This window comes from Parus major, chromosome 3 (genome assembly GCF_001522545.3).
Source record: "Parus major isolate Abel chromosome 3, Parus_major1.1, whole genome shotgun sequence".
NCBI lineage: Eukaryota > Metazoa > Chordata > Aves > Passeriformes > Paridae > Parus > Parus major.
The window spans coordinates 18923128-18945640 of NC_031770.1; the positions used below are offsets into that span (position 1 = coordinate 18923128).

The following is a 22513-nucleotide window of genomic DNA, read 5'->3' on the forward strand; positions in this document are numbered from 1 at the left end:
TTAACATTTGCTTCTACTAATTACCTGTATGGATTAGATACTTTGTGTCAGCACAAGTCAGAAAGAGACAGCATTGCCAGCTTCTCTCCCATGGGAATGCAAGGGCTGGCCAACACAACAGGCACAAGCTCTGAATGGTATAATTTGACTAATTTACATACAGGCTACAGGTCTGCTTGACACTGAGGAAGAAAGTTATTGCTAATATTGCTAATATTGCTAACCTAATCCTCAGAAGCCTTGTACCAAAAAGCCTTTCAGAATCTGAAGCTGAAACAAACAAAATGTCTTTGAATCTGAAAAGGCACCCATATTCATCACTGATGTTCATGCAAGGACCTCTGACTAGTAGCAAGGTGTGGGAAGACCCTCAGGTGCTTCTCAGACCCTTTTGTTCCAACTTGAATTTTTTATTTTATCCAATGCTGGAAATGTTCTAGAACTGATGACTAAAAATTTTTTATTCCAACAAGTCTACTTTTTACACAAACCCACCTCTTTCCAGTCTGATTTAAACTGTGGCCTCCAATCTCTATTGATCCAAGCACAGTAAGAGTGAATAAACAATGGCCTTTCTGAGCAAGTGAGAGCCCCCCCAGATCACTCCTGAACAGCAATACAATAAAAAAAAAATCTAAAAAATTTATTGCCAGAAAAGCAAGAAAAAAAAAGAGGAAACAAAAAAGAAGGAAAAATAAAGAGGAAAAGAAAAGATGAAGAAAAGAGATTGTTTTTCTGAATAATTTCAAGTTAACATAGTAAGATATCCTAGACAGTTTTCTGAGTCTTAAAACCATTCCATTTCAAATGTTGGTTTATGTTAATCTGGAAAGCTGCCTTGTCTGGAGTAAAATCATATACAGATTGAAAAAGGATTAAGTTTTTTTTATTACAATTTATGCAGCTTTTATATTTTAACCTTCTAGTGTCTGAGATGGAAGAGAATTGGGAGAGTTTGGAATAAGGAGGATGGGGAAGGGTAAGGTTCACTGCAAGGGCTGTTGCAGGTATGGACTCTTTTTTGCATTACACAAGGTAACAATGGGCACTGCAGACATGAAAATGTCATTTGATGGTGTGGCCCCTCCTTGTGACAGGTTAACACACGAGGAATGGGCAGAAGTCAGTATCATAGTGGGCACTCAGCTCTTGTCTGCGCTATTCATAGCTGAGAATTCAAGTTTACAAGGCTAGACTGGCTTTCCTGTGTCCAAATAAAACAGCTAAATTGATCCAGTTGGATTTTCCAAAAGGCAAGATAAACATATTTCCCTGAAATACTACAAATATCAATCACTCTGAGTGCCACCACCTGCCCGAGATTCATCTGCAGAGAACTGGCTTTTGGACAGACATTGCCACAGCTGAGTTCCTGATTCCTTTTTTCCTTGGTGAGCTTTCTCACACCCTGGAGGAGACACCATGATAACAGAACCAGCAGGACAGTTGTGCACCAGAGGTACCCGAGTGGCAGGGCTAGGGACACACACCTCCAGCAGGTCTGTGGTATCATCACCAAGACAATGGAACTACACCCCAGCTCAACGACAGATTGCTTATTGCCTCCTATTTTAAAGACAGGTTTTGCTCAACTGATTTCAACTCTTCACCTCCACCTGAAGTTTCACCTATTTTCTTTTAAATTTTTACAGTAATACCCCCCAAAATTTGCTTTACATTGGCAAGCTACTTTACTTTCTGCTTTTTTGGGCACACATAAATGTTTGATACAAAATTCTCTAGAGAAATACAAACAGACACACTTATATGCACATGAAGAAACAAAAAATATAAAAGAATATGTTTCAGACTAACCAAATGACATCCAACTAAATATTAGAAAAAGATGTTCTGACCATTTATGATTCAAAAGAATCCAAAACTAACGCAGACTCCAGACAGAGATCACATTCAGTGAAAGAGTTCCACAAATTGCATCATACAACACCATGACTGCGATAATGAATATGGATAGCAACTACAGGGTCAATGTCTGCATTTCTTAAGGATCAAAACAGACTAGGAACGCCTCAGCAGCTTCTTGGAATAGAAGCTAAAGAATGATTTGAAAACACATTAGTTCAAAGGAGCATGAAAACCATGGTGGCTCTTCACGGCAAGTTTTGAATTTTCTGCTCTACATGCATTGTTAGTCATACTTCCTACTGGTGGGGCTCTGCAGGTATTCAGCTGACCTGTGCCTGCAGAAGCAGGGCTCCAGAAATAAGTCTTTACTGCTCCAGTCATATGACACTGACACCAATTACACATGATACTTAAGGATCATATTCAGAGGGAACAAGCACTGGACAGTGGCTGTGAAACAGGGAACTGTCCGAAGAGTTTGTTGTTGAGTTGGCTGTTTTGTCTGAAGTACTGGTTGTGTACCCTGGAGGCAGAGTCCTCCTCAACCCCGACACAAAAGAACAGGTGGCAGTGAAATATCACACCTGTTTATACCAAACACAGAATGCTTCAGGACTATTCTGCGTCTCCTCAATCTGACCCTCCATACAAAAGGAAAAGTTCTACATTTCAGAGGTGAAACTTCAGAAGGAATTTGTCTTCAAAATGCCCATGAAGTACATCAATAATGAGGTGACACCTTTGTGCTGGCTCTGTATTCTTGGTACACAGGTTCTACCAGCACCTCAGGATCACAGATACAAATGAGAAGTATGGGACACCAGCTAACTACCCTAGAGTCATACCAAGCAACAAAGAACAATTTTTTGCTATTTTCAAATTTACACAACAATAGTTATTTTACGTACACAAAAGTATTACTAGAACACACAAAATAATCATAAATGCTAAAATCACTGTGGAAAGGTGTTTAAAAAAAATTATTCAACTGCAAGGACACAGCAAGAGAAGGGTTGATGGTGTACTGCAGATAAACAAGTTCTCAATACATCAGTGCAGCAAAAGTAATGTGCTCTCAGACTGCAAGGAAAAGTGAAGTCTTTTACTACAGAAATTAACTGGGATCACACACACACACAAAGTATTTCCTTCCAGCACTGCACACCTCTTCCCAATAGGATAGTGTCAAAATGGAGAGAAGGCAGAGCTAAGGAAGGAGATCCTACGGCTCCAGAGTGCAATGAAAGAAAACAAAGACTGCATAGTTAATTTTCAAGTAAATTATGAAAGTGCTAATCTAAGGATTAGTGGAATAGCACCTACATGGGATAAACCACATCTCTAGTTAATCTGTGGCACCAGTTGCCTAAAGCACTGCAAATACATAGTATCTCCTTCCTCTTTGTCAGCTAGCCCAAGGGTGGAGGGAAGGGCACCTGCATACAGCAAGGGAGCCACTGAGACTTACTTGAAGCAAAAAAAAAAGGAGAGGAAATGTAAAAAAGGGTAAACTTCTGTGCAAAGTAACATAATCGATGGCATCAAATACAGGCCACTGGAAAAAAATAGTGCTTGAAAATCTCTACTAATCATAAGAGATGAAATACCACTCTCTTGAAGACCAGGGAAAGGTACCATGCTAGCATGAAACTTGAGTAGTCCCTATCCAAAGAACAAAAGCTCAGGAATGTAGAAAATTATATTTCTCGTAAATACCAATTGTGTGCTCTGGGATAGCAAACCTAGCCAACATTGTACACTGAGTCAGAAAGATGATACAGCCTTATTTTGATTTCTTGAAAAGAGTATGGAAAAATTACTTCTCAATTCATTCAGTTATTTCAAAAGAGAGGCCTGGGAGAAAATTATTCAAAGTTGTTTTCTCCATTCTTTTCATAGCTTCCATTTTTTGGAAAGGGCATCAAATCCTAATTCCATCTGAAAAAAGGAATCAAAATAATAATAATGTGAGATGGAGAGAGTCACAGCTGAGCTCTATTCTTCTCAGCAGACAGCCTCCTTTAGGCAGTTGAGTAAATGGCAGAATGTAGAAAACTACAGAATGCTAGTGCACATACTACAGATACTACTCATCATTCCTCAGGTTGATTTTGAAAACAAAAAGAGTACGATGATCATGACGCTGTTCAAATTTGACAAGTGACTTTAACATACAACCAGCAACTCAGCTGGCTGTTTACAATGTATTTCAAGAGGATTCCCAAACTTTGTTTTGCTTCTCCAAGTACATAGTAAGCTACAAACCAATTAAAAGACCAGTTGATGAACCAGGGCCACAGCACAGTGTGAAAAACCCCAGACACAGACCATGATCTCAGGCAGGGATCCAGGCAGTCTCTCTGACACACACATTCAGTCCCTCTTTTTCCTACCTTTCTTATACAAGAAATGCAGCTCTAGTGCACAGCCTCGTGTGCAGGGGACTATGGACACCTGCACATTTTTCTACCTAACCTTCTGAAAATACCTGCCACAAATCAGTACACTCTTCTTACAATTAAGGTAATTTTAAGAACAGTGTCAAGCATCAGAAGACTGGAATGGAGAAATCTAAGCTATCTATTAAAAAATAAAATAAAAGGGGAAGTGAGGGAAATAAGGAGTAGAGAGAAATTAAAGGCAGAATGAGAGTGGAAAAATATTCAAACAAAAAATTTGTTAGCACCTGGAAGAAAACAAGGAGTTGAGTAACTGCTCACATGGCCTTGTCAGAAGCAATTAGTGTCCAAACAAACTGAAGTGCCTTCAGGACTGGATAACAAACTTTACAAATAGAGGAGAAACCATGGATGACATATATATTGACTTCAGTACGTTTGGAGACTGACATGCCTGTTAGCAAAGGAGGGAAATGGGGTCTAGACAAAAACAGACAGTAGACAGGCTGCAAGGCTGGAAAACTGCCCTGACCCAGCAGTTATCAGTGTTTCCTAGGTATAACAAAAGCTCTACCCACCTAGGTGCTGCGGAGGAATGAGATTACTACTGAGTATCAAACACGGACTAATGGGCTGGGTTGCTCAGCCAGAAAGAGACTACTGAGGGTGTTACATAAAAACAGCCCCCAGCTATCTAACCAGCTGCCACAGAAAGCAGGGGAATGATCCATTTTCCACCTTCGTGAGGGATAAATCCTGAGTAGCTCTGAGCTGCAGCATGGAAGATTTGTTCTAGGCATCATGAAAAGACAACATGGGCCATGCACAGAAGGCTGCCACTGCATCCAGAATGAGTGGCAGGCTTCTAAAACCTTTCCTGTTTAAGGGAAGGATTTTTACAGGACACCAATTACACACATAGAGACCAGCTAACTTAAAAAATTAACAATATTTCTTCAAAGCATTCTGTTTCCTGGGCAGTGCACTTGGAAGTCTGCTGCAACTATCCTGGAACTAACTAATAATAAATCATAACAGCTCCTTAAGTTAAAGAGATAAGCCTTGTGTTAAAGGAATTTATACCAAAAAATCAAGGATACTTGACATGTATAATGATGCAAGTATAATGAGTAAATTCTCTGTGGTATTAAAACCAAGTTTGTGCTTAAAACAATACAGTAAATAATTATAACTGATACTCTATTCCCTGACTGTGAATTCCCCAAACTAGGATGCTATGTAGTATGACACTTTCCTCCAGTGGTGATTCATTATTTTGGGATTGCTTGTAATATTGCTTGAAAAGTTATATTCAGTGTGAAGAGTGATGGTGAATTTTTGTAAAATTACTATGATATGCTTTTTTTTCCCCTTAGTCTTTGGCATTATTTCATGCTAAACTTTGAACTTGCTCCTTTCACTGATGTGCATTTCAAGTTTAAAGCGAAACAGTCCAATAGCTGAAGCCAAAAGTTTGACCTCCATTACAACTGCTGTAATCTTCTGGGAAAATATCCTCTTGACTCTAATTTCTTATTTCAGACTCACCATGCTGCTGATGAGAAATAATAGTTATTGGAGCTGTAAGGCCAAGATTAATGTCTGGCCCTGAAGAAAAAACCCCAACAACTCCAAAACAAAACAAAAGAATGACCAGTAGCAGTGAATGAACACATGAAGTTTCTCCATTTCTCATGTGCGATCACTTCCTAGATAAGCAATCTGGATGAGATGATGAATACTCTCACATGAAGAAATATTTAAGATCACATGAAAATCTCTGGTTTCAAGCACACATGCCCCTTTGCAGCATGACTGATAATACCACAGAGCATCATTATCTGACTTGTCAGCTTCAATGGGAAGAGTATTGTGAGATCAACAGTGCCTCAAGCACCAGGGCCCTGATCTCTCACTGGGACTCCAGCAACTACTGTAATACAAGTATTACAGCATTCTCCACTTTGCCTCAATTGGACAGTGTTGTTAGATGGATGCAGCATGTTTCTATCAAGAAATACTTGGCTGCGCTTCTAGAGGAGTGAAATGATCCCTGTAAATACATGGACAAATTGTGGTTGGCCCTTGGCTCCACACATCAGAAAACCTCTCTGTCAGCAGCTGCAATATGGGGTGAAAGTTGGCTGATGCACTAGAAGGACCAGAATGGGAGCAAAGAAAAGGATCTCTGTTACAGGAGCTGTGGAGAGCCCTGACTCACTAAACATGGGCAGTAACAGCCTCCCCAGCTGGACCATTCCTACCCATAGATGTTTTACTTAGCACCTCTCAATAACACCAAAGGGAAAAAAAAAGAAGCAATATCCATAGTGAACTTCTTTCTCTATTTTTCACTTTTTCCGGCACAGAAGAACAAGACTGCTTTCACGTAGATTTTTTTTTTTTTCCTTTGGTGGCATCAATAAAAGTTTAAAGTTCCTTGTCAGAAGCAAAAAAAGATTACAAACAACACAGAATGGCTGCCAATGACCTTGAACTAAGAGTGGTCATTGCCCACCTGCTTAGCTGTCAGTACCCAAAAACACTACCACTGCTTCATAATTCTAAAAGAAAGATGGATATTTTTGTATTTACTTGAGGTTAACAAAATTTCTAGGGCAGACAGATCCCAACCTCTCGTGGGGTTTCCAAATTCCAGTCAGTGACACAAATTTTTACCAGGAAGATTTTGGCGGAGCAAACGCCATTTGCACAGCACACAAGATGTATTTGCTTTTGATGGCGTTGGCTGCTTTTTGTCAAGTCAGCCACCAAGAGTGTCTGCATCCAATGGCAGGATCATGAATTGCAACAATCCAAACTAGAAGTCTGTAAAGCTCACCTCACTGTAACCAGACTTTCAGGAAAGTGGATAAAACAAAGGTTCAAATTGTTTCTTCCACCTTTGAAAACACATGGGAGCACGTGCAAAGCTTCCCCGTGATGCTGAGGCTTCCTACCGCTTAAAGACTGTTGGTGCAAGAGCAGGAATCAGCTCCTCATGTGAGGAGCTTTGTCACCAGTGGTAGGTCAGTTGTGACCTGAAGCCAAGCCACAAACCTCTCACCATTTGCTGGGTTCACTTAAGGTTTATGGTAAATGCTGAACCAGTACAGATATAGAGGAATGTATCACTTAAAAACGTGGCATGAGAATCCATGGCATCTCCAGGTATCACTGAAGTGCCTTAGGAAGAAGGCAAGCAAAAAGTTACAAATTTAGGCGAGTCAGATTTGGAGACAATTAAAAGAAAGGCTTCTCCAGGGGAGTAGTTTTCAACTGGGACCTCTTCTGAAACATGTCTTTGATGAAACCTAAAAGGGTTTATCTATCTCATAAAAGGGGATAGATACTTCCAAAGTTTTTCCCAGAGGCTTAAAAGAGAAGCCTCCTTGCTTGTATATTTCTGATAAAGGCCCCTGCAATGAAGGCCAAGGAATTAAGTTGAATTAGATTTTACCAGGAAACCTGCAACATTTCACTTCAGAGAATACTCTAAGAAGTAAAGCATTTGCAGTGTTGCTGACAGCAACTTGTCTGCAGGAGTCCAAAGCCAGAATGCAATGCACTCTTCCTGCCCAAGACTTCATCTCAGCAACAGGGCTCAGGTACTGAAGCACTCAGGGCTCCCAAAAGCAAACCCACAAATCCAAATATATCAAGAAATTTGGGGGAAAAAAAATAAATAAAAAGGAATCAGAACATTCCAGCACATCCAAACTTAAATAAGCTAAATAAAATTGAGTAAGATAAACTATAGACTTCTTTTTAACAGAAGAAACATGTGGATGATTATACCAAAAGGGCACTCACACCAGGTGGATAGTGATGATGACCAGACACATGGGAGCACCCATCTTCCCTTATTAGTAGTTTTAATCTACTGCTGTTTGTGAGAGCAAGCTGCATCTTCTTCCTCTATAGCTGTTTTTTCACTAGTTAGCTACTCCAACTGGAAGATCCAGCAGTGGTCAGGAAATTTCAGGAGTGCCTTGCAGAGAGTGGAGGAGATGAAAGCAAAGTCCCACGGCACAGGCTCCATTCCTCTCGCCCCACCTCTGCCAGGAAGCGCTCCTGTTCCCCTGGCAAGCAGCACAGCTGGCTGCCTTCTCCTGCTCGGCCAAGGGTCCAGAGAACAGCCTTTCCAAACTATTCCCTGGCTGGAGGAGGAAATGAAAGCAAGTTATTTTCAAGAAAAGCAGATCGGATTGTTCAACCCTTTCACTCTGGGGAGGAAAAAAAAAACCACACAAAAAAGGGAAAAAATAATTATACAAGAAGTAAAAGTATAATGAAGAGGGAAAATTGAAAGAAAACTAAGTTGGGTTTTTTTTTCATTGCAGAGAAGTCAAGATTCACAGACTCAAAGCACAGGCAACACATCTTTAAATGATTAAGATAAAGAGAGCAGACAACAGATGAATGCTAGAGACAGAGTGAAGTGAAAGTTTTAAACCACATTAAAACTGTTCAATCTTTCCTGCTTTGTAACAGTAATTACAATTAAAATGATTTACACTCTGGTGCAGTGCAAATCAGGAACAGAAAAGCACAGAGATTTTAAGCCTCTCTCAGGAAATCTCTGCAGCCACTAGAAGTGCCACTAGCTGCCTGCATGCAGGGAACACACACCTGTCTGCCCATCCAAAGGTGCTCAGCTTTCAGCTCCTTCCTTTGCTTCTTCACTGCAGCTGGCCCAGAAAGCTCCCAGGCCACTTCTGAAAATCCCTAAAATGCTTCATGTTCTGCATGGGAAATGTGTCTGCCCACTGAGCCCAGAAACAGCTACAGAGATGGACACGAAGGATTAGAAGTTGCAGCACAGACAGGACAGAAAAGTAGAACAAAACTTGATAAAGCTCATCTGCAGAGCTTCATGTTCAGCTAGCCACAAATCCCGCTACCATGGAATCATGGCTAACAGGGAGAGGATTAATGCAGAGTAACTGGTCACTCTCTCTGACATAGTAACTTGTAAAAAAAAAACAAACCCAGACTGTTCCATGAAGATACTTGCTAGAGTCAGCTCCAATTTCGTGCTAACAAGCATATCAACTCCTACTATTTAAGCACAGATAACCCTAATGCCAAGGTCCTTTTACTAAGCTGCAATTACTAGGATGACTTACTATCCATTATGCCCTCTACGCTACTTTTAGCACAAGTGAAATTTCTTTACAGGTTAAGGGCTCAGACCTCAGGGGGAAGGAAGAACACATCCACAAACTACTTTGCACATGGAGTCACCAACTGAGTCGGTGACTTGGAGGTCTCCCATGTCTTGTGCTATTGAACATGGAAAAGAAACCCAAAAATATTATTTGCCTTCCAAAATTATGGTTTCTGGCAAGAGAACTAACCTCACAGCTGGAGTGTCTGGCCCCTTGCTTCTCTGAAGGAAGAGCTGCCAATGGTACAAGCCCCAGGTAACCCGTCACCACCCAGTCTGCAGTTTGGAGTGGTGGGTGGCACCGCTTTCATCAGTATGAGTGCCACCAAATTCTGCCAGGCCACGTCTTTACCTGGCTCCTGAGGAAATACAGTGACTCTCTGATGAGCTGGTCTCTACAGAACCCTGACTTCAGGTTGCCAGCACTTCAACAACTAAGCAGCTTCAAAGAGCCAGACTCAAGTACTGATTTATTTTTAAGATGGAAGCGAGCTGCTTGACAGGCAAGATTCAAAGCTCAGGTAGAGGATACTACCTTGTGTTCTGCACAAAACCAGGAAGTCCCAAAGAACTGAACATATGGGTTTAGTATTAGGAAGGAAACAGTCATAAAAAGATGATAAAATAATGAACTGAATCAACTGGACAGAAGCGTTTACAGAGAAAACTGGACAGGAAAATGGACTGACACTTAGCTTGCTGGACAAGTAGAAATGATACACAATCAACAAAGAAGACCACTCGGGTTGGAAAACTGTCTGTGAACCATAATGAAAACATAAAAACACCACCCCAAGAAGATAAATTAAAAAACTGTAACCAAAAAAACAAACCTACAACTAAAACTAATACCTGCTGAGAACTACTATAACATCAGAAAATAAGAACTGCAGGTAACAGGCAAGAAAAAACAAATGGGCAGACCAACTCTATGGCGATGAATCTTAGAGATGAAATTTACTTAAGTACTCAGGAAGCTTAACAATGATATTCCTCCATTACATAAAAACTCCTGAAGTAGCAGTACAGAAATATGAAATATACTTTGGTAGATAAAAAAGCCAGGCAAGGATAAGATGAACAGATTTTTTTTTATTCCAGCATCAACTCAGAAGGTCTTAAAACAACACTGTAAAACAAGTAAGACTGGATAACTTGTACTAGGACTTTTGGAAGTATGGGAAGTATAGGAAGAATGTAAATTATTAAAACTAGCTTTCAATAAATCCTAAACACTGAAAAATACCTTAAAGATTTTGAGGCAGAACATAACTGTTCATACACAATCCTAAAACAGGCAATCCGTGATATCGCACTTTCACAGTCAGCCTTATACTGATCCCAGAAAAAAATACGTGAAGTGTGGGAATAAGAAAGAGCTCAGAGGAACTAAGGAAGTATAATCCACAGCAGCTCCAGGAAAAGAGGTCCCACTGGTCTGTACTTTAGTGAGTGACACAGGTAGGTAAGACAACTGTTTTAATATAACGTACTTGGGTAGCTGCAAGACATTTAAGCTGGTGCTACATGATGGCTTCATTAGGAAACAGGAACAAGAAGACACAAACAGGCAGTAAATGAATCAAAGCCCTGCACTTTTGTGAGACTAAAAATGCAATGGTAAACAGCAAGCCATTATTGAGAGGAAAGCATCTACAAAGGTCACATTTTACTGTACTCTACTATCTAATATTTTTATCCATCAGCTGGAAGGAAACCAAACCATTACTAGTCAACTGCAGATTCAATAATGATATGGATGTGTTAAATAATGAAGAAGATGCACCAAAAATAGAGTGACTTGAATCCTGAATTTTCAAGGTGTACACATTTTTCAGTGTGGAAATACAGCAGTAGGACAGAGAAATTGGACCATACTTCCAAAGAAGGCAATTCCATCTGATGGTCAGCACCTCTGAAAAGAACTTGGAACAGACCCTGGTGGGTAATTACCCAAGCATGAATTTTAACTTCTCTTTACAGAGCTCCTGGCAAAGTTACTGCCTAAGTAAGCTGCATGAACTGTGTAGTATTGAATTATAGGAGTTTGCAGCATGCATGTAACTAGACAATGGCACAGCCACTCTTGAAACACTGTGTCCAATACCATTGCCCAGAGTCTCAGCAGAGCATCAACAAAGCAAAGGAGTTTCAGAGGGGAACCATGAGAGCAACTGAAAAGGTTAGGAGGTACCCCATGGATTACAGCACACTTTAAAGAGATGTGCCTTGATCACAGACTACAGATCTGAAGAACACTTGAAACTGGACAGAGCAGTCTGTGCCAAGCTCCTGGAGGAGCTTATTGCAGGGTCTTCCAGCAGCCACACCAGCTTACTCTTAGCCAGATCTGTTCCCCTCTCCAAAACTTCCATTTCCTGTGGATACCTACAGAAAACCCACAGATCTTACAGTGGGTCTTCAAAATAGCAAGTGAAGGTTTAAACCAGATTCAAATGCTAGAACGTCAAGCTAAACAACATAAGCCATGAAGATACCCATTTTTAGTACCTTTAATTAGTCACTGGAATAATTTACAACGTGTGCTGTGAACTCCCCTTCAAAAAGGAATTAATTCAAAACTCAATAGCCTGGAATATGCAGGTAAAGAGATCAGAAGACCATAATGAGAACTTCCAGCTTTTTTAACCTGTCCATTCCATCGCAGCTCAAACCTTCCTAAAGCAGTATCAGTCTCATCCTTTCTCAAGTATGATACCAACTGTTGATTAGCCAGGAGTGTGAACAAATGTGGAAATGTTACACTCTGAGAAGAATATCTCATCCTTGCTGAGATGAGCATCTCCTTCAGTTGCCAGGCAGCATTCAGGCTCAATCAGAAAGCTGCCTGCAGGTCTCGCTGACCTTACATTAAGGCACTTTATATCCTGTGACATTAAAGTATTCCCTTATATTAAACAAGAACTAAACCACTTGGTTTCATATCCTGAATCAAATGAAAACTCATCCCACCAGGACACAGGAAGTACCATATAGATAGTATACAAACCAAGCTTTTTGCTCTGCTTTTTTGTAAAAAAATCAAACACAAACAAACCCCAACAACCTGTGGTGGACATTGAGTCCTTTCAGGGTTTGAGAAGTATAGAGTAGAAGTACAAATATGATACAGAACAGCAGTCAGGACATTTCTTATCAGCAAAGCAGATTTAACTGTCTCAGTCTTCATCTGAACAAAAGCCTGGGATTCTCAAAGGCTACAAAGAAACCACTCCTTTAGGTGCTGCTCTAAGTCCTGGCCACAATGACTGTTCTGCTTGCCGAAACAACTGCTGCACAGAATCGTTTCAACATCACAGGGAAAAATCTGGAGTGACTTTACCGACTCAAATTAAATTGCTCCAGCTCTTCATCCATGCAAAAAAATGGATTTCAAAAGTCTGTGAGCTTAGAGACACATCAAGTCAGAGAGGTTTTATGTAAAACCACATGCACCTTCATGCTATAAGCACAGCTCCTGTTTCCAAACTCCTTGGCTTTCCAGCTTGTAAACTCAGCATATATCATGTAGCAAACTGACTTTCAGAAATGGTCCTCCTGGCTCCAGCTCTATGCAGAACTGACTTTTAAGATTTTATTGATAACATAAAAACACCTTGTTGGCTTAGCCCTGACCTTTCTTTACAGTCCACTGCACAGAGATTTGCCACATTCTTAGTCAAAGCCTTTAAATTCTTCCCTGCTCTGGGTGCTGAGGTCTGATTTTGCATATGTTTCTAAGAAGCCTCTGGATGTGGAATGATGAACTTCTAGACAAAAATGCGCTGTAGGGAGGACGATAAAGATATATTATGGTATGTTTATTTGCCAAGACCTTTGCAGTCAGATGGTCATTTATTTTAGACAAGGGAAGATGTGGAATACCTAAGAAGTACAGGGCTTTAACTTATTTCTCCTTCTCTGCATTCTGCAGCTCTTGCCATATTGTCACCATATGCTGATCCCAGATGACATCTGCCAACAAATGAGTCCATCAATAAAGCTAACTAAGGTGTTTATTTTCAAACGTGGTCTTTGTTTTTCAGGGCCTTATGCAGAAGAATGTCTCCAGTGGAAATTCAATAAAGGGGAAAGCACCACATTACAGCAACACGCCTCAATATATACTGGAGATGTGGCCACTCCCTGAAACAAAGGAATGACACTTAATACCTGACCAAAGACTTCTCCAGACAGTGGAAAGACTTCCAGCCTTTTCAGCAGGCTTTGAACCAGGGCCCTTAATCTGGGGAACATACTCTCAGAAGGCAGAGAAGTGGAAAAGTTTGACTGTATCACATGTAGAGCTGGCCCAGTGGCAGTAAGTGTGCATGAGGCAGATTCCTTTCCAGATTCTACCTCAACAAATACACTTCCAGCCAGAGAAAATTAGGTTTCCCAATAAAGTGTGGTAAATAATGGGACTGCAGCTTGGAAGAAGGCAAGTTCCTTCAGATACATGATATTGCTGTAACTCGGACTATGGCCACATTCATAAAGATCTCTTTTTCTAGATTCTTCTGGGACTCTTTTCTTCCCTGATTAGCAAAGGGAATGTGAAACTTCCAAATACATGGCTCCTAGCATCAGGGAGAAATGCAAACTGGAAGGGGGGAATTCAGGTTCAAAGAGGGAAAGGTCAGGCCCCCAACAATCTGTTCTGAGTCCATCCAAACTGGGCCAGAGCTGCTCACTTAGCTCCCTTGATTTGCAAACTGTTTATCCTGGCAGGGAGCCTCTCAGTTCCTATCACACCACCAGATCAGAACAACAGATTGATTTTCAAGAAAGCTGGAACTTGTTCCCCACTCACAGACCAAGAGATGTGTGTCTGCTGCAAGAGCCTGCCATCGTAGGCTGGATAAACATGCAACGAGCACAACAAGCGAAACGTAAAGACATCTTTCAGCAAACTTCAATGTTGAAATGCGGCTACTTCACTTCCAAAGTGTGCAACAAGAAAAATCTGAGCATAAAGCAGTGATTGGCACAAGACATACAAGCCCTCGCTCTGCCAGGGAGGCCCAGAGCCAACTGCAACAGCCAAGAAAACTGGGTTGGATCTCTTGAAGATTGGGCGAGAATGAGAACATCAATGATCTGCATAGATCCAACACATCTCCAGACTGTTTACAATGTCCTATCATGTTGGAGAATACAATGTATCATTTATCCTTCCCTGAAGGCAAATATCCCTTATATCCCCTGCAGGCATTTGAAAGCGTAAATGAACTGCCAGTGGACCTGAACCTTGGCATCCACAGACCTTGCTTACTAGGCACTCTCTAAGGGCTCTGTAAAACTATTCTCCAGTCAGCTGGATCAAGTCCTGCACCAAAGCCTCAAAGCACAAAGGCCAGGAACTGTGATGCCAAGGGCAGAGCTGCCCCTCCATAGTCAGGAAGAACAGAGATGTCTCTCCCTTTGCTAGCCTGGACCACCCAAGAGACCAAGCAGAGATGGGACAAGGAGCAGCAGCCTGTCCCAGGCTCTGGTGAACACCCCTTGTACCTTTGTTTCAACCCACTGCTGCATCAGAAGAGGCCTAACCTGCAGCATTGTTTTTACACAGTTTGGAAGATGTAAAGTTTTGCAGGTGTTCTTCCAAGTGTACATCCTGGCAGTCCTAGAGATCTTTGTGACTGTTTGCCCAAAGCCCCAGAGAAGTAATTTTATTCATACTGGACAATGCCCACTCAAGCAAGGACCGCTCTCTCAATCTGGGGTACTGGAGATCAGCTGTAAACACAACTGAGGGCTCAGGATAAATAAGTATTATAGTGCAAAAGCCTTCATCAAATATGTGATTGTGAGGTGCTCTCTGACCACTTCAAAAGACTCAGTGCTGCTAACACCTATTAAGTTTTTCAGCCTTGTGAGTACAAAGTTCACCCACAGGGTTGGGGGATTTTGTGGATTGGGTTTTTTTCCACCCCAAGGAATGAAAACCAACATGTTCTGATTCCTATCTTTCAATCATCACCATGGTAAAGATATATTACCATCACTATTTCAGCTGAGCTAGCTGCTGAATTGCAAATGCTGTAAGTAAACAAAAACAAGTAAGAGAAGGAACTTCAACAGGCTTAGCTTGCCTTTTAAAATTCAAAGCAGGGGTTTAAAAGAGATGAAGCCAGGGAAAACATTGGATACTAACACCAGCCAAACAGGGAAAAATAACGAAGTTGTAAGCCTGAAAAACTGAAATGGAAAGAATGACAGATTTACTGCTGCATTTGATGCACATAACCACCGATAGACTCTCCCCAGGAAGTGTTGAAATTACCATCGCTGAAATGAATCCAGAAGCTAAAAATTAAATTATCTTTCCCCGAACATTCCAATTTGGGCTTTGGCAACAACAGATGTTTTAATACTCTAAAATGTATGCACGCGCGTGTGTGCACGCATGCACACACGCAACACACCCTCAAGTACAGTATCCTCTTTCACGCAAGACCTCCCTCCTAGCCTGCACAAAGTCAGACTGAACTCACGGTCATTCTACAAAGTCTTTGCTTCAAAGTCTCTGCTCAAATGCACAACTGTCAGATTAAGCAATCCATAAGGAGTCTTACAGCAGCTCCAAGTTATGAATGAATGGTTATTTGTGAACTTGCCTGTCAAGACAGATGCGGTATTTGTCAGTGCAGCGTGGATTAGATACGATGGGAAGGAGCCAAACAAGCAAAGTGAAAGGTCAGTATCACAACATTTTCCTTCCCCGCCCCTCCTCAGTTTGCCTAAAACTATGCCACAGCTTTTGCTGAAGTCCAATACAGTAGTCTATTTTCATGCAACTTACCATGCTTATTTGAAAAGCAACATTCAAGCAAGAGAAGCAAAATAAAACTGTGTGCAGAGGGAGAGAAGAACAGGAACATTTTGGTGCAGGAAAGCTACAGCAGAGGGACAAATCCAAGATTGCAGAAAACATCACATCCGTAATGATACTGAATCAAGACCACCCTGTAGAAGCTGAAATACAATGCATTGTTTTCCTTGTATTAAAATGTAGTGTTACAAGGATTACAGGTTAATTCATCTTGGAAGTCCAACCTCCAGCTCAAAGCAGGGTCAGTTATGAGGTCAACTTATGTTTTACAATTTATACAGTTATTTTTAATAACCTGAAGTCAGCACCACACTGCACTAAGTATTATATAACAACAAAAAGAGGCTCCCTCCCTAAGGGGGATTCAGAGGGGAAAAGCTCAGCTCTAGAATGAAGAGCCTGAATGTCAACGAGCATCACACCTGAAATGAGAAGCATTCGTCAGTCACTGTCCAAATTAAAACCTAAACAAGGGAAAGATGTTCTGAAGATCCTCTCCACACTCTTCTGCCATGTATCTGCTGCAGAGGTGCCTGTGGGGTCCAGCATCTCCTGAAAACCAAACACGGATGCCAGAGAGCCCAAAAAACTACACGTGTTTCAGCAGAGCCTGTCTCTTCACAGTGAGTGAGCAATCTCTCTGCACGGCTGCCTCAGCTCATCCAGCAAAACCTCCACCACAAGCAGCCAGAAGCTTTCCCAGTGGCATGAACTGCCATGTTCTCTTTGGAAAACCTGTTTGTTTTAAAGAATGCTTTTACCCAAAGAAGCGACTTCTCTACTGTGGACCAATTTGCAGAGCACCAAACACATGAGAAAAAACTATAAAGACCAGACAGGTCTAACAAAGCCAGGTCTAGCCCCTCATTTCTGCAAAGCCTGTCCTGTGCCATTCGAGCTAAAAGAACCACAGCAGTGAACAGCCTCATGAGCAATTCATAAATCCAAACACAACTGGTCACACTGGAAGGAGATAAAACACAACCCTTGACACTAAGGGGTCTTTTCCCAACATTTTACTGTCTTGTTACAGACAAATCTTTGCGTTTCTCCTCTATACCTTGCAGCTGTATGTCTTGTACAGTTGGGTGCCCAGCTGCAATCATTTAACACAACACAGACAGCAAGGACAAGCATGGGGGAGATGTTTTAAGAAGAAACATTGCTGCTTCAGATTGACTACTACAGGAAGCCAACCAACAGTGATGCTGGAGCTAGGCACCGACTATCCACAGCACAGACTGAAGGGGAAGCAAGCAACAGCCTGTGGTGGAAGGCAGGGTGCAAGCTTTCCCTAAACAAACGACCAAACCAATCCTTTTAATCTAAACAAACCACCAGAAACATCCATAACACATTATTACATTAAATAATACCTGGGGAGCATATCATCCTCAAGCTAAAACTGCCTGCTTGAAAACGTGCTGCATGTGGTTTCACAACAGGAAGAAAAACATTTGTGTGTCCTCACTCATGACTCGTTTTGTCACCATACCCTGGGGTTCCTCCCTTTATCTGTAATACAGGAGCAGTCTAGCACATCAGTGCAAAGGCAAAGGAAGCCAGCTGCCCAACAGGGTCAGCCTTCTTCAGGATCACTGAAGAGTTTCTTCTTTCCTCTCTAAAACATGCTATAAAGCATTTCCTTCTCACTGGGCTCCCATGCCCAAATGACAGATTTCATCACAGTGAGAGGGATTTGAACTGTCTGGCTTTGTTCATCCCTGCAAATGTGCCATAAACCGGGCCGCAGCTCAGGAAGCTAATTAGGCATACACAGAGCCTTAATGCAAATGAGTCTGCTCGTGTGTGTGAAGCTCCATGTGCATTTCAGGGCTGTGCTGAAGAAGCTCACTGAGAATGACAGCCAGTTCTCTCATTCATCCTTTTGCTCAGCTCTGGTGCAGACAGGACTCTCAAGCTGACAGCAAAATGCTGGAAGTAATAACTTCAAAGTTACACAGCCATCCTGATGGCCACTAGAGTTCTCATGCAGAGTACCAGAGAGGAGCAAGGCTAAAACCAGTACCTAATGAAGATGATGCTCTCTGCTTTCTCAGAGCTCAGTCACCTACTCACACTAGTACTGCAAGTAGAGCCAGAAAGAGCAGCACAAGCTCTGGGCACTCCCTGCACATCTTCAGCCACGAGCAGAAGAGCACATTTCCAGAAAGGTCTCTGGGACTATAAAACATTCACACTGTCAATGGCTGGAGGGTGGGGAGCAGCAGGGGCACTGCTGCATGTTCACCACAAGGGCTTTTAGGCAGGGGAACAGTCAGCCCAGGGAAGTGGTTGAGTCACCATCCCTGGAGGTATTTACAAGTACAGATGTGGCACACAGGGACAAGGCTTAGTGGTGAACTTCACAGTGACAGGTTAACAGCTGTACTCAGATGACTGTTAACAGTCTTTTCCAACCTAAATGATCCCATGATTCTGTCAAACCTTCTCACTCACCAAACTAGAGTGAGAAGTGCCTCTTTGGAATAGACACAAGAAAGAAGCTCCAGGAGGGTTATAGAAAGGACTCGGGAACATAGCCCTGTCTTGTAGCTCATCTGACCATGCAGTGTTAAAGCAGGGGGTCACGGGTATTTAGCTTTGCTGCAGGCTTCATCCTCTGGAAGAAACTCAAGGACCATGCCTCATTCCAGACTGGCTCTTGGACCTTCCCCCACTGCTTCCCAGCTTGGCACCCTGCTTACAGTAAAAGTGGCTGGTGATTCAGAAGCCAGGCAGGAAGCACATGTGGTGCTGCCCTTCATTAGTGCACCAGAGCATGTTATTTTATTATGCCTCTCAGTATGTAGAGGACTACTGTCTAGAAAATTACCCTGTGCCTTTCTAATGCCATTTGCAATTTCCTGGGGTTTTCCACCTACGAAGATTGCATTAAATGTCATTCCTTAAGGAATAAAGAACTGTTCCCCCACCATGTCTTTCCTTGGGAAAACCTTCACATTGCTTCAGGTGCTCTCTGTAATGCAGAGAGAGTATGCCTGGCAAACACCTCCTCCTGTAAGAGGTGCTCCAGAGCACAACCATAGGTCCAGAATAGCTAGAAAGCTTTAAAATTAGTTTCTCCTCATGAGTCTGTTTCCATATCATTAATAACACGAGAAAACCTGACAGATTGGACTCTGTCTTGTGCTAAATGTGAACACAGGTGAGCTGTTAATGTCGTGGTAATGATGCAGTCAGTGCTGGGAGCCGTCTGCAGGAGCAGTTCCGGTACCCTGAAGACAAGGAGCACACATATGTGTAACATTGCTGGTAAATTGAGTCCTTGTTGATAAAGTAGAAGCATGTCACTGTGCCCTCCCAGCTTATAATGTTGTCTTTCATGGGGCAAATATTCAGCAGAATGATGGCCTGCCTATGTAAAGCAATATTCATGGGACAGAGCTCCTGAGAAGAGTAATCCTAACCACTTGGGCAGGATGGAACCCAGGGAGACTCCTTCACACTAAGGTAGCTTAAAACTCATGAAACCCAGGCCCAAACCCAGAAAAAACTGTGTTTTCTCAGGCTAATGAGTACTTCTAAACCTATCTTCAGGAATGCAGAAAACTTTAACATTTACCTGCATTGGCCTTAATCTGTCGCTACAAACCAGTTCACAGGCTATGATAAAAACTGCTTTGAATGAAGATGACAGAATGGGACTTCACCTCCAGATACATGTGTTGCCTGTTTTTCTCAAGTATGTCCGTTTTTCATTAGCATTGCAATTCACCACCCCTAATTGTGTTGACATTAAATTTCTGTTTACCCTCAGTGCAGTGGCAATCATCACTTAGCTTAAGTATCATGGCCTAGATATTCAATGAAGAGCTCATAAGTAATAAGCTTCCAATGTGATCCAGAATTCACACTAACCAGTTTTACTCAGCATTTACTCAGGTAACTTTGCCTAGGCAAAAAATTCCCAAGAACTCTCTGATGCTGTGCTCAGAGAACACCATATCCAACCTTCCTCTTTAAACTGCTCTGAAAAAAAACTCAAATTCTGACTGCCACCTGGACTTAGGAGAGATTTAGACTCACACAGATACATACTGTCCTGAGCACAAGGCACGCTTGACAGACAAAAGCTTTCTGTTTTTTCCAAATGTCTTTGTACTATTTTTTCTGACACTTCTTTCACATCTGTTGCTTTTGGGTCAGGCAAGTCCCTGCCTAGCTGAATTTCCACCTACATCCCGATGTGTCCTTAACCTCAGCCGGACCCTCAAGCCAGATGCCCCCTTACTTCCTCAGTGCAAACTATCAGTAAACCTTAGCACAACTTTAGTTTGAGCCTTAAATTAACAGCATGTGAAAAGATTAATATGAATAATTTCAAAACTAATCAGATCCCTTCTTTAAATGTTGACACAGTATTATTTATATCCCATAAATACCTTCTTGACTAAAATTCATCCCAGGAGATTGGCATCTTGCCAGTTCTATTCATATTTACTGTATTTATACAGTACAGTTGGCCAAGGATAATATTTAAGACAAAATATGCCTTAGGGTATATACAATATCTCTTATAGTTTTCCTTTTAAATCTCCTCATTGCTAAAAATATTTAGTCTGAACTTTACAAAATGCCCCACGAAGACCTATCAGCGATCTGTAGTGATATATTGCTGACTATGAGTATAATTAGAGCATATTTGTAATACTTGGGTTGTAGTCAGTTACTGGATGCTAACAACTTGTGGTAAAAACTGAACCACTGATCTTTCCCATGCCTGCCTTATAGCAGCTTTTGACCTCCAGTGCATTCACACTGATCCCCTTCTCCCTCCAGCCTCTCCAACACAGCAGACACTGCAGAGTTAAAAAAATCCACTCTGAAATGCCTAGGAGAAAGCGCCTGTGGCCGCCAGAGCTGCGCTTTCAATTTCTTCCTTTAAAATATGGTGGAGTGATTTCTTCCTTACTGTCTTTTTTGGAAAGGTTCGCTCCATCCAGCATAACTAGAGAGCAGTGGAAAAACAGTTAACCTACTTACTCTGATGTTAGCGACAGCCCTCGCACAGTAGTGCTGGATCTGCTGCTAGCTGGCCCTCGGATCCCAAACGTCTGATGCACTCTGTTGGTAGATACCTGCAATCTCCTTTGCTCTTCCAAAGCCTCTATCGATACTTCAGACCAAATCTGGCCTCTGACAGCGTTTTAAAAATAGATCCTCTATTGTCAATACCATCCAAGTCACACAGAACAGATATTTTAATTTTCTGGAAAGTATGCAGCTGCAGTTTGGACTATCGGTGCTTTGAAGTTCGCTGAGGCAAGGAGAGAGGACAGAGGTGCTCAGGATGGATGCACTTTACAATTCTCAGACACTCTCTGCTACAGGGTCAACTCCCCAAGCCAAGGCACTGCTATAGGTCTTCCCAACCTTTGCCCATAGGTGCTCCTCTGCCCTGGGTACGATCTAATAGGTCTCAAAAGGAAGTGCTGACTTCTACCAAAACCACCAGCAAAATAATACAGTACGTCAACATGGAAAACAAGCATGACTTCTGTGCTCTTGCTACAGCTATGAATTATACTGAACCACTCTGCTCATACCCATTTGGCTCCAAATATGTGGGGCTTTTTTAAAAAAGAAAGTATTTCTTCCCCAAGGGTAATAAGGGTGGAGTGTATTTATCATGGCTATTAAGGATGGTGCCATAATTACAATAATAAAATGGCTCTGACTGCCAGGATGTCCTGTACCTGATGTTGTCATTTAAGACTAAAGGAAGAAAGGGAGGCAGCTGCACGGAGCTTGGGGTTCGGATACCTTGGCTGGCATCCTAGGACTATCCCATGCAAGACAGAGCAAGCCCCAAAGCTACAACTTGCTAAACTAAAAATAAATAAGAGGAAAATGCAATTAGAAACTCTAGGATAAAGTTACCAAAATGGCTGAATTATCTATTTAAGCAAGAGCTATGTGCTTTTGAGAAACAGAGAGCAAGTATATAGGGCATCAGGTGGTGGGGGAGGGAAGAGAGCTAAATGAAATGACTAGGGACTAGGGTTTGGTTATGTGAACGGTGAAGTTATTTTCTGCTTCTGGTATTTCACTTTCCCTGGTATGATGATGATCTAGATTCTTTTAAGGCAGCGCGGTGCTTTTTCTTTTTTTTTTCCTATGCACTTAGGCTTTGCTACCAAAACAAAGAGGCACATCGTTATGATTATTAATCACTCTAAGTGGATTTGGTCAGCACAGAGCATTTGTACCTTTTTTTTT

At 41.8% G+C, this 22513-nt stretch overlaps 1 protein-coding gene across 1 annotated transcript in view; it reads right to left on the bottom strand.

Moving 5' to 3' along the window:
* The window catches only part of TGFB2 (transforming growth factor beta 2), a 60898-nt gene that overhangs the window by 36628 nt on the left and 1757 nt on the right, over positions 1–22513 (bottom strand). The gene's annotated exons all lie outside the window — the stretch shown is intronic.